General features: G+C 39.8%; 2 non-coding genes across 2 annotated transcripts; both read right to left on the bottom strand.

Annotated features, from left to right (window-relative positions):
* Positions 1-407: 407 nt before the first annotated feature.
* Positions 408-479, bottom strand: Trnaa-agc (transfer RNA alanine (anticodon AGC)). The gene has a single exon. It is a non-coding gene; the product is annotated as a tRNA-Ala (tRNA).
* A 9,391-nt stretch (positions 480-9,870) lies between these two features.
* On the bottom strand, positions 9,871-9,942 carry Trnaa-ugc (transfer RNA alanine (anticodon UGC)). Its single transcript has one exon. It is a non-coding gene; the product is annotated as a tRNA-Ala (tRNA).
* Positions 9,943-13,258: the final 3,316 nt, after the last annotated feature.

Here is a 13,258-nt window from a genome sequence, read left to right as displayed (position 1 = left end):
ACGTTGGCGAAAGGAAAATTTTCCTCAGAGGTTGCCGTCTGTCCACTGACACAGGTCAACTGGGACAGGCAGAGGGAGGGAACTGAAGAAATTTTCCCCAAAGCCTTTTCCCCCTGTCTCTTTCCGTCTTTTTCTGACAGCAAAGGGGAACGAGTCTTCCATGGCTGGCATCCTTGTGGTTTTGCTTTCAGGAAATACTGAGTTAGCAGTTTCTTTTATTTCAGTAAAGGGTTTTATTATGCAAAAGCAGATTAGGAGACCCAAAGACGGTCAAGGTCCATTGAAATGGGTATCAGTTTACCATTGTTGTGAGTAGGAAAAGTACAAGGTTAGAGAAAAAGTTGAAACAAAGTCATCATTCTTTAAGTGCTGGCGTCAGGGGAAAACGTGAAAGAAAACACCTGAAGTGGAAGTGCTGGGGATTGAACCCAGGACCTCGTGCATGCTAAGCACGCGCTCTACCACTGAGCTACACCCCCAACATGCAATAGTCGCACGATTTCATATTATTGATTTATACTCTTATCTAAAGAGGCCATTCTAAGTCCTGGTAAGGTAAAGATTCCTTGATTTCTGTTTCCAAAATCCCTGAATTGGACCTGTTCTGAAAGCTGTCCTAGAAGGAGAAACGCTGGCTTCCTACATCTTGCCCTTACAAAGACTGCTTTTAGCTGTCGTTGTGTAAGTTCCAGTCCCCTTAAGGGGACTGCCTATGAAGATGCCAAAAGGACAAAAAGTACAGCGGGAGAACACAAAATTTTATATATAATTTTATGTAATTTAGATACAACAACAAGAAAAAATAAGAAAACAATATAAATCAGAATGCAGAAACATAGTTGCCTGTAGCTAAGTGTTGAGGGGTAGATCAACTGCCATGAGTGTTCTATTTGTCCTTATTGAAAGGTTTTATTGTAGTTATATGTTTATATGAATTCACTAAAGCTCATCCATTAAAATGTGTGCATTGCAGTATAAATTACACCTCAATAGGTGTATTTGAAAAGCAAGAAAACAAAAATTCTCAGAAAAAGCTGAAAATAATAAAGTAATTAAAAACAAACAAACAAACAACAACATGATCCAGAGTTCTTGCAAAAGGAAGCTGTTTCTCCTTTTCCTCCTTCCCTTGCCCACTGCTTCAATTATCTTGGCTAATGCTAAACCTGACCAAATAGAAATACAAGTAGGAGAGCATCAAAGGTAACCTGTTGGCTGGGTGTGGTTGTGCAGGCCTGTAATTACAGGGTCTTGGGAGGCTGAGACAGGTGGATTGTGAGTTCAAAGCCAACCTCAACATTTGGTGAAGCCCTAAACTCAGTGAGACCCTGTCTCTAAATAAAATGCAAAAAGGGGTTGATGATGTGGTTTAGTGGTTGAGTGCCCCTGGGTTCAATCCCTGATACTAAAAGGCTCCCTATTGGGTCATATTTTTACTTTATATGTGACCAAGAAATGGGGATGGAGCTGAGTCAGAATTCCTGGAGAAGTAGGTTTGAATCAGAAAAAAAGTAAAAACTAAAAATACAGAGAGTTAAAACAAGGGCTTCAAATAAAAAATCCAAACAAATAAGAACAGACCACATTCAAAAGAAAGATTATTGCAAAAGGGTGAATACTCCAATCTTAGAAACCTAAATTATCTCAAAATCAGACAAGACTTTCCTGTTATAGGGAGAGAGTGCTAGGCAAAAAATTTTGCTTTTAGTGTTTGCTTAGGCTTTCAGAAAAGCAGATTTGAAGAGCCTGAAGGCAGAAGAGTAGAAGGGAGGAACTCCAGGGACCTGACTAAAGTTTTGTCACAATAAAGCAAAGTATGAGAATTTAAAGGCGTGGTCACTACAAAGCTACATCTTCTCATTCATCTCTGGGATACCTCTAATTTTCTGAAGCTCTGATTTCTGCACATTTTGTTGGTAGTGTTAGATGTAAAAAAGTGAATCTAAGGGCTGTGGGGTGTGGCTCAGTGATAGAGCATTTGCCTAACATGTGTGAGGTCCTGGGTGCCATAACAGTAATGAAAAGAGACACATATATAAGTGGTGAGTCTATGGTTTCTTTTGTGTAGCAGCTTATAACAAGAGGAAAGTATTAGAAATAAGTATCAAATAATAACTGCATGCAATTTACATTGCAGTTCTAAGCAGCTAAATTGTTAAAGATTTAACCTTCCCTTAAGAGTGGTAAGAATCAAGTCTCCATTTGGGACTTTTCTGATTTTCACCAGATATATCTTACCTAAAATGCAAGGATATTAAAACCAACTTTTCCATGATTAACACACTTTTTTTGCTAACTGAACAGGACCTGGCAGGATTTGTTGATGAAAACTAGCATCAGAATAGAAATGAAATAATTTATTTAGTATTTTGTGATAAATTGTTAAGCAATTCATTTATCATTTTATTCTACTCTAAGCACAGTGGCAGTTTAGAAAGTTTGGTCAATACTACAGAGGATAAATGCTTCAGAAATGAAATACACAACAGTCTGAAGGATTGAAAGAATGAGAGAATTTTAAAAATGAGCCAGAAAGTAAATAAACACACAATTAGGGTAGAAAGCTATGTCTTGGATTATGATTTCTGACTGCCTCATGGCTGCGTTTGCACTGGGAACTTCCTGTGCAAAGATTCAGATCAAGATTGCTCAGTTGTAATGGTAATGCCTGACCTGAGGTGGCTCTGTGCAAGCAGGGAGCTATATCAGTCTGGACCTTGAGCTCACCATCTGCCAGGGGTAGAGAATTCTGGGCATAACAAAATAACCATGATGTCTCACAAGTTTCACTGTGAACTTCCCAAGTCTGTCTGCTTTGCAGAAACTTTCCCACAAATAACCTTTTGATGATAAAACCTATATAATAAATGTGCTAAGTTAGCTCTGAGTCATTGTTCCTCCATCAGAGGAGAATGTTCCACCTGCTCTCAGCTTTTCCTGTCTGTATTTGTCTTTTCTCAATTCTCCATCATCCCTCACCAGCCATGCAGCTCAGGGCAGTTCAGGAAGAAAGAATAAAATTTGGAGAAACATGAAGTATAATGAAGTTATTTAGCCTAAAGAAGAATCTAAAAGGAGATATAGCTCAATCTTCTGGAAGAAAGGGAAATTGAGGGCAGAGAAGATGAGTCTAGTTCTAGATATGTTGAATTTAAGATGTTTATGGAACATCTTACAGATGTCTAACAAAGACATACACACAGAAGTCAGTAGAGTGTGATGGCCAGGAGACTTGAAATAGTGAGTAATCATTAGGCTCATATTAGGAGGGAATGGACTGAGTGAGGAACGGAAGTCAAATTTGGAAATTAGGATCTCTTTAATGACATTTGTGGAAAATAAAGAATTGAGTTCATGGCTAGAGTGTTCTCGAGCCCTGAAGTTTACACTGGCTAGTGTTATGCTTCTTGAAACTTTGATGAAGACAAAGAGAAATTCTATTTAATGGTACCACATTTCTAGTGGTTATTTATCCTTTCTACTTTGCTTTACTCTCACATTCATTTATGGAAAATACCACTGAGCCCATTATTTAACTTATGGAAACAAACTATTCTGACAGAATTTCTCTCAGTTGACTTATACAAATGGGCAAATAGAATAATAGGAAAGAGAAAAGAGATGAGCTTACAGAAGTGGAAATTAGAGAATTGTCATACACAAAGATCAAGTTCTATTGTATGAGTAGAATGTATATGTATGTGGCAAAATGCTGCTGAGGAAGGAAAAGTGTACTTAGATGTTTGATCATATAAAAGTACAACAAGGAAAGTTTCCAGAGTTGCTGAGTGAACATTTCTTGGTGCTGCATCTGAGAGAAACTGGATGTTTCTTAGATTCATGAACATTTGTATTAAAGTGTTGGTTTAGAACTTCTTTCTTTCCTTCTTCTTTTTTCTTTTTTTGCCTGCCTTATACCACAGAATTATTTATTAAATATCTGTCACAATAGGTATAGTATCTAACTATACTAATGTTGAACCATCCATCCTGTTGTGCTGAAGGCATAGGATAGTTTCTTTAATAGAGAATCTTCTAGTGATTTAAAGATTATACTCAGTATATAGAACACATTCGTGTCCTATTATACTCAATTTAAAATAATCTGCAATATATCAGTTGGATGTTTAACATTTCTAGAATCTGAAAAAGATGGTATGTGATTAGATACTGTCTTGGATTTGTCAGAACCAGAATGTTTGGGTCATGTTTTTTCTCTAGGTTTGACAGTAATTAGCTTTTATGTTATTCTTTGCAGTTTCCCAAATGTATTTATGTGTATATCTATCTTTGCAACATACCGTTTTACTTAAACATTGTTGGCCTTTATTTGGAGAAGATAGTTTATTTATGTTTTGGTTGCATTTGGAGAAGATAGTTTATTTATGTTTTAGGAATTTCTCTATTTTCCATTAAGTCAGAAAGTGAGAAGGTTCTGAAATTTTACCCTACTAGAAAGTCATCAAGTTTGCCTGCCTTACTTTTGACAGAAAAATATAAGACTAGTGAACCAGAAACAGACAGTATGTTACAGGAGAAGAAGAAGAGGGGTGGGGGAGGGAAGAAGAAGAAGAGGAGGAGGAAGAGGAGGAGGAGGAGAAAGAGGAAGAGGAGGAGAAGAGAGGGAGGGGGAGAGAGGGATGAAAGGAAGAAAGGAAGAGAGAAGAAAGAAAAAAAGGAAACAACTTCCCAGAGGAATATTTGTGCTGGTTCCTCTTGTCCCAATGTCTGCAGGGCAACATGAATTATCTATATATGTACTTTTGCATTCAGGAGTTTACATAATAGGAGAGGAACCCTTATTTCAGGAGACTGAGGTTTTTTTTATTGTTGTTCTTTTTAGATATACATGACAGTAGAGTGTATTTTGACATATAAACATGAAGTATAACTTATTCTAATTAGGATCTCATTCCCATTCTTGTGGTTACTTGCGATCTTATCAAGAGCAACTACCAAAGAAGAAGATCTAGGAGCAACCAGGAATCTTCATACTACTTTCCAGAGTGGTTGCACCAATTTGCACTCCCACCAGCTATGTACAAGTGAGCCTTTTTCCTCACATCCTTGCCAACATTTATTGTTCCTTGTATTCTTGATCATTGCATTCTGACTGGAGATGGAATCTCAGTGTAGTTTTAATTTGCATTTGTCTAATTACTAGAGATGTTAAACATTTTTTAATATGTTTGTTGTCTGATCATATTTCTTCTTCTGTAAAGTGTCTGTTCAGTTTCTTTGCCCATTTATTGATTGGGTTTGTGTGTGTGTGTGTATGTGTGTTACATTTTTTGAGTTCTTTGTATATCCTGGAGTTTAATTCTCTGAGGTGCAGGTGGCAAAAATTTAGGAAACTGAGTTTTTTAGGCTGGGGTTGTGGCTCAGTGTGGAGTGCTTACCTCAAACACATGAGGCACTGGGTTCAATTCTCAGCACCGAATATTAATAAACAAAGCAACTAAATATATATTTATATATATAAAAACTGAGTTTTTATCACGTTTGCTTGTGACTTCATTAAAAAGAAAATACTAGGAGCAACCAGATTCTGAGTTCGAGACAAAGTTGCTAGCTGCTCCAATTGCTTCTACTAGCTCAGAATTCAAGTTCATTGCGTGAGAAAATATAGGATAGAGCAGCACATCTTTGAAGCAAATGTGTACCAAACCTCAGAGATGCTTCCATCTCTTCAGCTCATACTTGACTACAAACATTACTTACCGATCGTCTAAGAAAATAAAAGGAAAAGACAAAAAAAAAAAATTAAAAAGGAAGAGAAGGAAAATGCTACTTTCTCTCTTTGGTAAACGGAGGGTTTACCTCTGAGTGAAGCGATTAAAAAAGGAAGTCTTCACAGTATTTGGAACAAAATTAAGACCCATGATGTGAATGGCTGCCAGTCAAGACCATCATCAATACTTGGGCCAGCACGTGTGGTAGCCAAACACGGCACTAATTTCATCTTGACAACCCTATGGCTCTAGTTCTGAGACTCCAAGAAATGAAAGATAGGTTAAACGAACTCGTTGTTTGCCAAGTTATTTCCTTAGACGCCGTTTTCTCTGTGTGAAAAGGGCTTCCCAAGTTCAGCCAATCCTCAGGTACTACCTTGAGAGAAAATATTAAATCATCTCTGCTGGAGCGAGCCAAGAATCGGTACTGTTTAACCGCCCCGTTCCCCAACACCTCCCCCGCCCCCCAGTCTTTGCTTCACTCTCACATTGATTCTGCATTATCAATCAGATTTGACAAAAATCTTAGAGACTGGCACGTGACCGAGCTGACTTACTTAGGAATTTCAATAATAGGAGAGTAGTTGGTTGTGATGCGGCTTGTTGTACTGAGAGGGAATCTGAAACAAGGTAGTGCACGTGATTGCGGCCACCGAGTAAAAGAGGGATAAAGAAGTGGGAGAGAAAAATCAGTCTTGGGCAAGATTTGGATAGGCAAGAAGGCTGGGAACATCCCCAGTGCCCACCTCCGCAGCACTTCCTCTGTCCGTGATCAGCAAGAGAGGTCTTTTCCGGTAAAAGAAGTAAACTGAAATCGCTTTCCCGCAAGAATATCCACCTTTGTTTCCAAGGCCATTAAGGCTTTAAGGGAGGCTTGACATTGTTTTCGGCGCTAAGGCCTTGGGAGCACGCATATGGTTGAGTTCTTGTTTTCTATACTTGCAGGTGGTATTGATGGCTACCAAAGGAAAACCACTTTTTTTCTGATCCCCACCTGGTTGTGTAAGGGTCCAGCGAAGCCTCGAAGGGAGAGACCACAAGAGACCGGCTTCATGCAATTGGCAGAAGGGGTTTTATTGATTCAGCATGCTGAGGCTCCAGGCTCACTCAGGAAGATAGAGCAGCCCAGAGCCCAGAGCAGAGGTTAAGCAGAGCTTAAGTACACTTTTTGGAGAGGGCAGGGGGCTTTGCATACATCAGAACAAATCATCATGAGGCTCGGGAAAATTGAACAACAACTCTGAGACCTGATTAGTACATTCATTGGCCGGAACAGATTGGACGGGGGTGATTAGCCACTTCTAAGTGGGGTACACATTCAAACTGATTGTTTTGGGGCTTGGATGCCTATGTGCTGGGCTACTCAGAGTCCCAAGTTATTAGACAACCAGAGGAGTCAGTGAGAATATTTACTGGGCAGTTCGGGTATTGTCCTAACAGCTACAGGGATTACAGGTTTTGTGGGTAGCAGAGGAACTTAACAATACTTGGTCTTTTACTTTTTAACCCAAGCCCTGCAGTTTAGAAACTTTATAGTGTCCGGTCTTTTACACTTTAACTCAGGCTCTGCCGCTTAGAATCAGCTTAGAAATTTTACCTTTACAGTTGTAAAAGAGAAAGTGTTGAACGTAGAAGCTATGCACTCCTGTGCCTGCATCTTTGATAGGATAAAGTTTTTTAGCCTGTTAAGCTTGGAATACAAGACACACATGCACGCGCAGTAAGTTGGTCAATTAAACACTATATTTAACTTAAAATGGTTTTCAGAAGTGCTTTGTTTCTAAGTAGATGAGTGTAAGGCTTTCAACCTACAAGGCTGAGTCAGACCTCTGAATTTAATCTTAACCTTTCCTTCACTTAAGTAAGACTCCGAATTTCTTTGTAGAGAATCTCACCTGCACTTTTGCAGTAGATTTCTATATTGTCCACATCCAACTCTTGGAAGCATGAAAAGCAAGAAAAGTCAAGAAGGCCCTTACATGAGTTAATTGGAAGTAAAGCAATGGGTAAGATGTGAGATTTTTTTCCCAAGGAGGGAAAGGAATAGTCTGTTAACGATAAAGACGTTTCTTTCCATGGCAAAAGTCTGACAATACTGGGAAGATGTTGCCATTACACTTCACACACAGTGTAGATTTTAACAATATGATCTTGAGACCAATTAGACTGGACCAATTAGAGAGGCAGCTGGGGTTGGAATCTCAATCATGAGGATGGAGAGAGTGATTCAACTCTGTCATAGGGCTTGGAATCTTCCAAGTGTGTATTTTGTAGTAGAAGCTTCAAATAGCTCGACAAGGCCACAGGTATTTTTGCTAGAATGAATCTCCTGGTGTCTATTTCCTGGTGCCCACAGGAAAATGAAGGCCTCTTTTGGGTGACCTCCAAAGTCACCTAAAATATTGAGGATCTGAAAGAAATGAAAAACCCATGGCCATCCCTGATATGAAGCAAATACAGGTTTCTCTTTCCTCTGGTGGTTTGAGTCCTTGATTTTTTAAAAAAAAAAATTTTGTTAAGAGAGAGAACTTTTTAATATTTATTTTTTAGTTTTCGGCAGACACAACACCTTTGTTTTTGTATGTGGTGCTGAGGATCATAAAGTGCCTGGACAGAACAAATGCATACTAGAAAAACAACAGCAACAATGACACACAGAATGTCTGCCTTATCTCCCTTCAAAAAGAAAAATATTCTGAATTGCCCCCAGGGAACACAACCAATCCATACCAAGTAGGTTTCACCAGTGTCCCTCCTAAATATGGTTATGTTGTCTTTTCAGTGGAAAAGGGAATCATGAAGTAAGAACATCCATGACAAAGAGTATTGGACTGGTAGACTGGGACAAATACTGGCTTCCATTCCCTCCCAAAGATTCAACAGGAAATAGGTACACAGATAATAGTAATTTTGAAAAGATAAAGTATTGGAAATCCTTAAAAGATACCAGCAATGGATGAGAAATCTCTAGGAATTCCCTAGTTATTAAAGCAGGTGTAATTGGATTGTTTTTACCAACAAAAGTGCAGAAGACTTGCCTAGCACATGTGAGGCACTGGGTTTAATCCTCAGTACCACATAAAAATAAATAAAGGTACTGTGTCCACTTAAATTTAAAAATTAAATAAATAAATAAAAGTGCACAAGACACCTGTGATGAGTGTGACCTATTCACCTTTTACTCTGCATCTGTTTTCCACTGTGACAGATGACCTCTTCCCCTGCTTCTTTATATACGGAGTTCCTTTTGATATTAACAGACATTTCCAGACAATGTTTTAAGATTTAGAACAATGAGGAAAAAGGAGTGACCGAGGAAATATAGAAAAATGAATGTTATGTCAATTGGAATGTGTTGATATGTATTTATTTCTTCTACTTTATTGTTGGAAGCCCTCTAATACCCTGACCATCTTCGTTCTACTGCCAAGCTTCCACATTTCATGGAGCTCTCTACGAAGGCTGATTGAGAGAGGTTGATTGAGAGAGGTCGGTGGAAAAATCAATGGCATTGTGCTTTCTGCTTTTGCTCTGTTCTTTGATTCAGAAAACAAAAACTAAAGGAAAACTCCCTAGATAGTTTCTCCTCACCCACCCCTTCTCCTTTGTCTTTTGATGTCTTTAATAATAGCACAAAAACAGCCTGTTGGAGGATGGGGTTGCAGCTCAGTGATAGAGCGCTTGCCTAGCATGTGTGAGGCTCTGGGTTTCATCCCTAGCACTACATAAAACTAAATAAACAAAATGAAGATATTGTGTCCATCTACAGCTAAAGATTATATATATATATATATATATATATATATATATATATATATATATATATATAAAATATATATTATTTATTTATTTATTTATTTTTTAATTAACTGGCTGTAAATGTATACACTTTGGCGTTATAGGGACCCTGATGGAATTGCGTTTTGTCCTGCCCTTTTCCTTTTGGGTCTTCTGTCGTCGCAATCGCCTTAGGTGACATCGAGTTTCACAGCATAAAGATAGGAGAGAATTCAAGGCAATCCATTAAGTTTTGTTATTACTACGTGCAGTGCTTGGAACAGACAAAAGTTAGGTGAGCTAACGGTTTATTATCTGAGAAATAAATTAGAACGGGTTGGGCAGAGCAAAAGCTTATTACTGGAGGTGCCGGGGATCGAACCCGGGACCTCATACATGCAAAGCATGCGCTCTACCACTGAGCTACACCCCCTTCCCGGCTCCCTTGCCCTTTAGTATCTAACTAGAAATAAGTTTATTTTTCTGAGGGTTTTTGTTTTTGTTGTTGTTTCCCCCAGTTCCTGAGGGTCATGGTGGTAGCAGTTAGTCTCAAGGAAATTCACGGAGTGTGCTTTGGGCAGAAGACACTCAGGAACCAGAGGGGTGTACAGATTATTTAGTGTATAGGACTTGAGACGGAAGGCAAAAGATTAGAAACCAGTGTTAGATAAGTACAAGTAGTTTCAATTATGGCTTTGAGGGGCTGGGGATGTGGCTCAAGCGGTAGCGTGCTTGCCTGGCATGCATGCGGCCCGGGTTCGATCCTCAGCACCACATACAAACAAAGATGTTGTGACTGCCGAAAACTAAAAATAAATAAATATTAAAAAAAAAAATCGACCAAAAAAAAAAATTATGGCTTTGAGTTGTTCATCTCCAGTTCTTGGCAAGAAATCAAGTTCCGGATTCTTTTGATTTCTTCCAGAGACACAAGGCTATTGAAATGTCACTTTTTCCTAGAACGTTTCATAATTGTGGTGTGCTCAACCAAATATTAGGGGCTGGATTTGACGAAAGAAAACTACCGTCAGAAGACAACCCGAAAGTGATGCGTTCAGCATTTCATGGGTAAGGGTCTTTTCTAACCTAGGCACCAGATTAAGTTATCTAATTTAGGAGACTCTGCCAATAGTACTAAAAATAAATTCATAAGGCATGAGTTAAGTAATAGCTTCAGGGATAGAGAGAAAGTTTGAATTACGAGAGCGAGACCGAAAAACAAATACCGGACTGAAGGCGGGGAAGTGGTGGAATCATGACATAGAAAAACAGGCCCCGGATGCCGACGGTGGCCGGGGTTCCGGGCGCCAGCTCTCAGGCTTCTCTTGACCGTTAATATCTAACGAGCTGGGAGGAAAGAAAAGCGTTGCTGCGGCGCGGGCTGCTGGGGACTGGAGACCGGAGACCGAGAGGTTATGTAGCTGACACTCTGGCGTCTGGCCGGGAAGCCAACGCCCTCTTTCCGCCGGGGCTCTCCAGCAGGCTGCAGCTCCCAGTTAGCGCCGGAAAACTAAAGCTGCGCGCGCACCCTAGTCAGCTAGCGTGGGACTTCCTCCGGCTGGGCTGTGCTCCTGCCCAGTCAGGGTCAGCCTACTTGGCTGTCTTCTCTGCTGAGTCCCAAGGAAAATGGCGAAGGGCTGATTTGCGCTGGGACGGCGGGGAGAAAAATCGTTTCTTGGCAAAGGAGTGGCGCATTCTGTCACTCAGCAGAAACCCAGCAAGCCGACAGAGTGCTCAACAAACTAGAAACTTCCTGCCGAAACCTCCAGCTGCTGTTCTGATCCACTGACTCCCAGGGATCTCTCTACCAGGAGGCGAGCGGACGCAATACCCCTCACAACCTGTAGGAGGCAGGAATCCACTCTGCCCTACGTTTCTCTCCTCCTCATTCTCCTTCCTCCAATAATGTTGGTTATTGTTTCTGTTATGTATACAAACCTCTTCCACCAAACACGAGGATTATCGACCTCACAAACTTCTGGTGGCTCGACCCCTAGAGTATTCACCTCATACCAACAGCTGTTGTGGGTGCACTTCCTAAGACAGTTGACTTCAATTATGAGTAGTAGGACTCTTGCTTGGATTTTTTGGTGCAATGTGAATCAAGGAAAAGAAAAACCTATCCCCCAGAAACCACACACACACACACACACACACACACACAAAAAAAATGGTTTCAGTTCCGTTCATGGTGATGCCAACAAAGATCAATGACACTCCGGGTTTGTTGAACACCAACAGCCTAGACCTCGGCTCTTGATGTAATTCTTGAGTAAGATTTAGCTACAGGGAAAGTGTATCAAAAACAAACCATAGAGAGCCTATGAGCGAAACATCTGGGGCCAGCACTTAAATGACAACTGTTGCCTGGGATCTGGCCAGTTACCAAATTTATAACCCCCGGGATGTTACTGAGGTTTCTCTTAAATTTTTATATAGCCTTTACTGGAATGTAAAGACATTTCTGGAAACCCGGGGACCTTGTAAATGTTATGCTTTTTCATTTTAAGAGTATTAGTGTAAGGGGAATTTTTCTAAATGCCAAAGTTTAAGGCAATTTTCAATGACCTATGAGAACGATAAGCTTCTGGATCATGTCTGTTTCTCCTTTTGTCCCTTGTGTTTAATAAATATTTGTCCCTTGTGTTTAATAAATATTTATGGGATACCAAGAACTTTATGCTCTGAGACATTACGACTCTAAATGATGGCTTCACCAAAGAAGGGCAAGCTGAATTTCAGCCTGTCCTTCCATTCCATTTTTGGCCTGATGTCCATTGCACAGCTGTACCTGATGGGATTTTTGACTCAGAATAATGGAAATTATGTGTGTTTGTGATGTGTTTCTTAGCAGGTATAAAAGTGGAGAACTGTGTTGTACAGGAATTGTGAAAGTGATTTTTTAAAGTGTTAAAACAATATTAATGAGGTTTTAAAGATTACTAGTAAATGAAAAAAACAAGATGATAGTCCCTATTAAAACTCTGATTTGCCAGGGGGCGATGCTGCAGGCCTGTAATTCCAGTGATTTGGTAGTCTGAAGCAGAAGAATCACAAGTTTGAGGCCAGCCTTAAGAGTCCTACTTCCACACTGGAGGGAGAGAGTGAACCCACATTTGTTTATTTTTATATGGGGGATACACAAAGGCTTTTCCATAGAATATTCATCACCAAAGAAAGCATGGAGTGGGCTGTCCATGCCCAAAGGGTAACACCCAACTCTGGATCTACAGAGCACCCTCCATAACTGAGGGAAGACTGAGGTCATGTGCTTTGCATAATAAGCCACAAAATGATTTGCAATGCCAGACCAAATCTCCTTGGCTTCAAGGCCTAGTAGAGGCAATGCAAATAGCTTAGAGGTAACCCCCCATAAAAGCACCTGTTTCAAATTAAACATCAGCATTCAGCTTGCAAAATAGTTTCTTGATAATTAAGCAAATTGCAGCAGAAGACCCATATCAGTTGCTGTTTTCTTCATGAAGAAGTCAGCAGGATAACTGAATTCTAAGGCTTCTTTCTGTGTTCAATCTAAAAAGTGGAACCAAAGAAAAGCAGTCTTTTTCATTCCAAACCATGAAGATAATGTGAAGAAAGGTATCCATATTTCAGTAGGGGAATTGGCTTGATAAAAGAAGCAGGACTACCCACTCTACAAGACAACATAGAAATACTTGCCATGTCCTGAATTCAGAATTTTATTTTGAGATAAATATAAAAGCACCTAAATGTCAGGAAAGTGTTTGTCT

Source organism: Callospermophilus lateralis, chromosome 6 (assembly GCF_048772815.1).
Source record: "Callospermophilus lateralis isolate mCalLat2 chromosome 6, mCalLat2.hap1, whole genome shotgun sequence".
In the NCBI taxonomy this organism is placed as follows: domain Eukaryota; kingdom Metazoa; phylum Chordata; class Mammalia; order Rodentia; family Sciuridae; genus Callospermophilus; species Callospermophilus lateralis.
The sequence above is the reverse complement of the archived record's forward strand: the minus strand, read 5'-3'. Positions and strand labels throughout refer to the sequence as shown.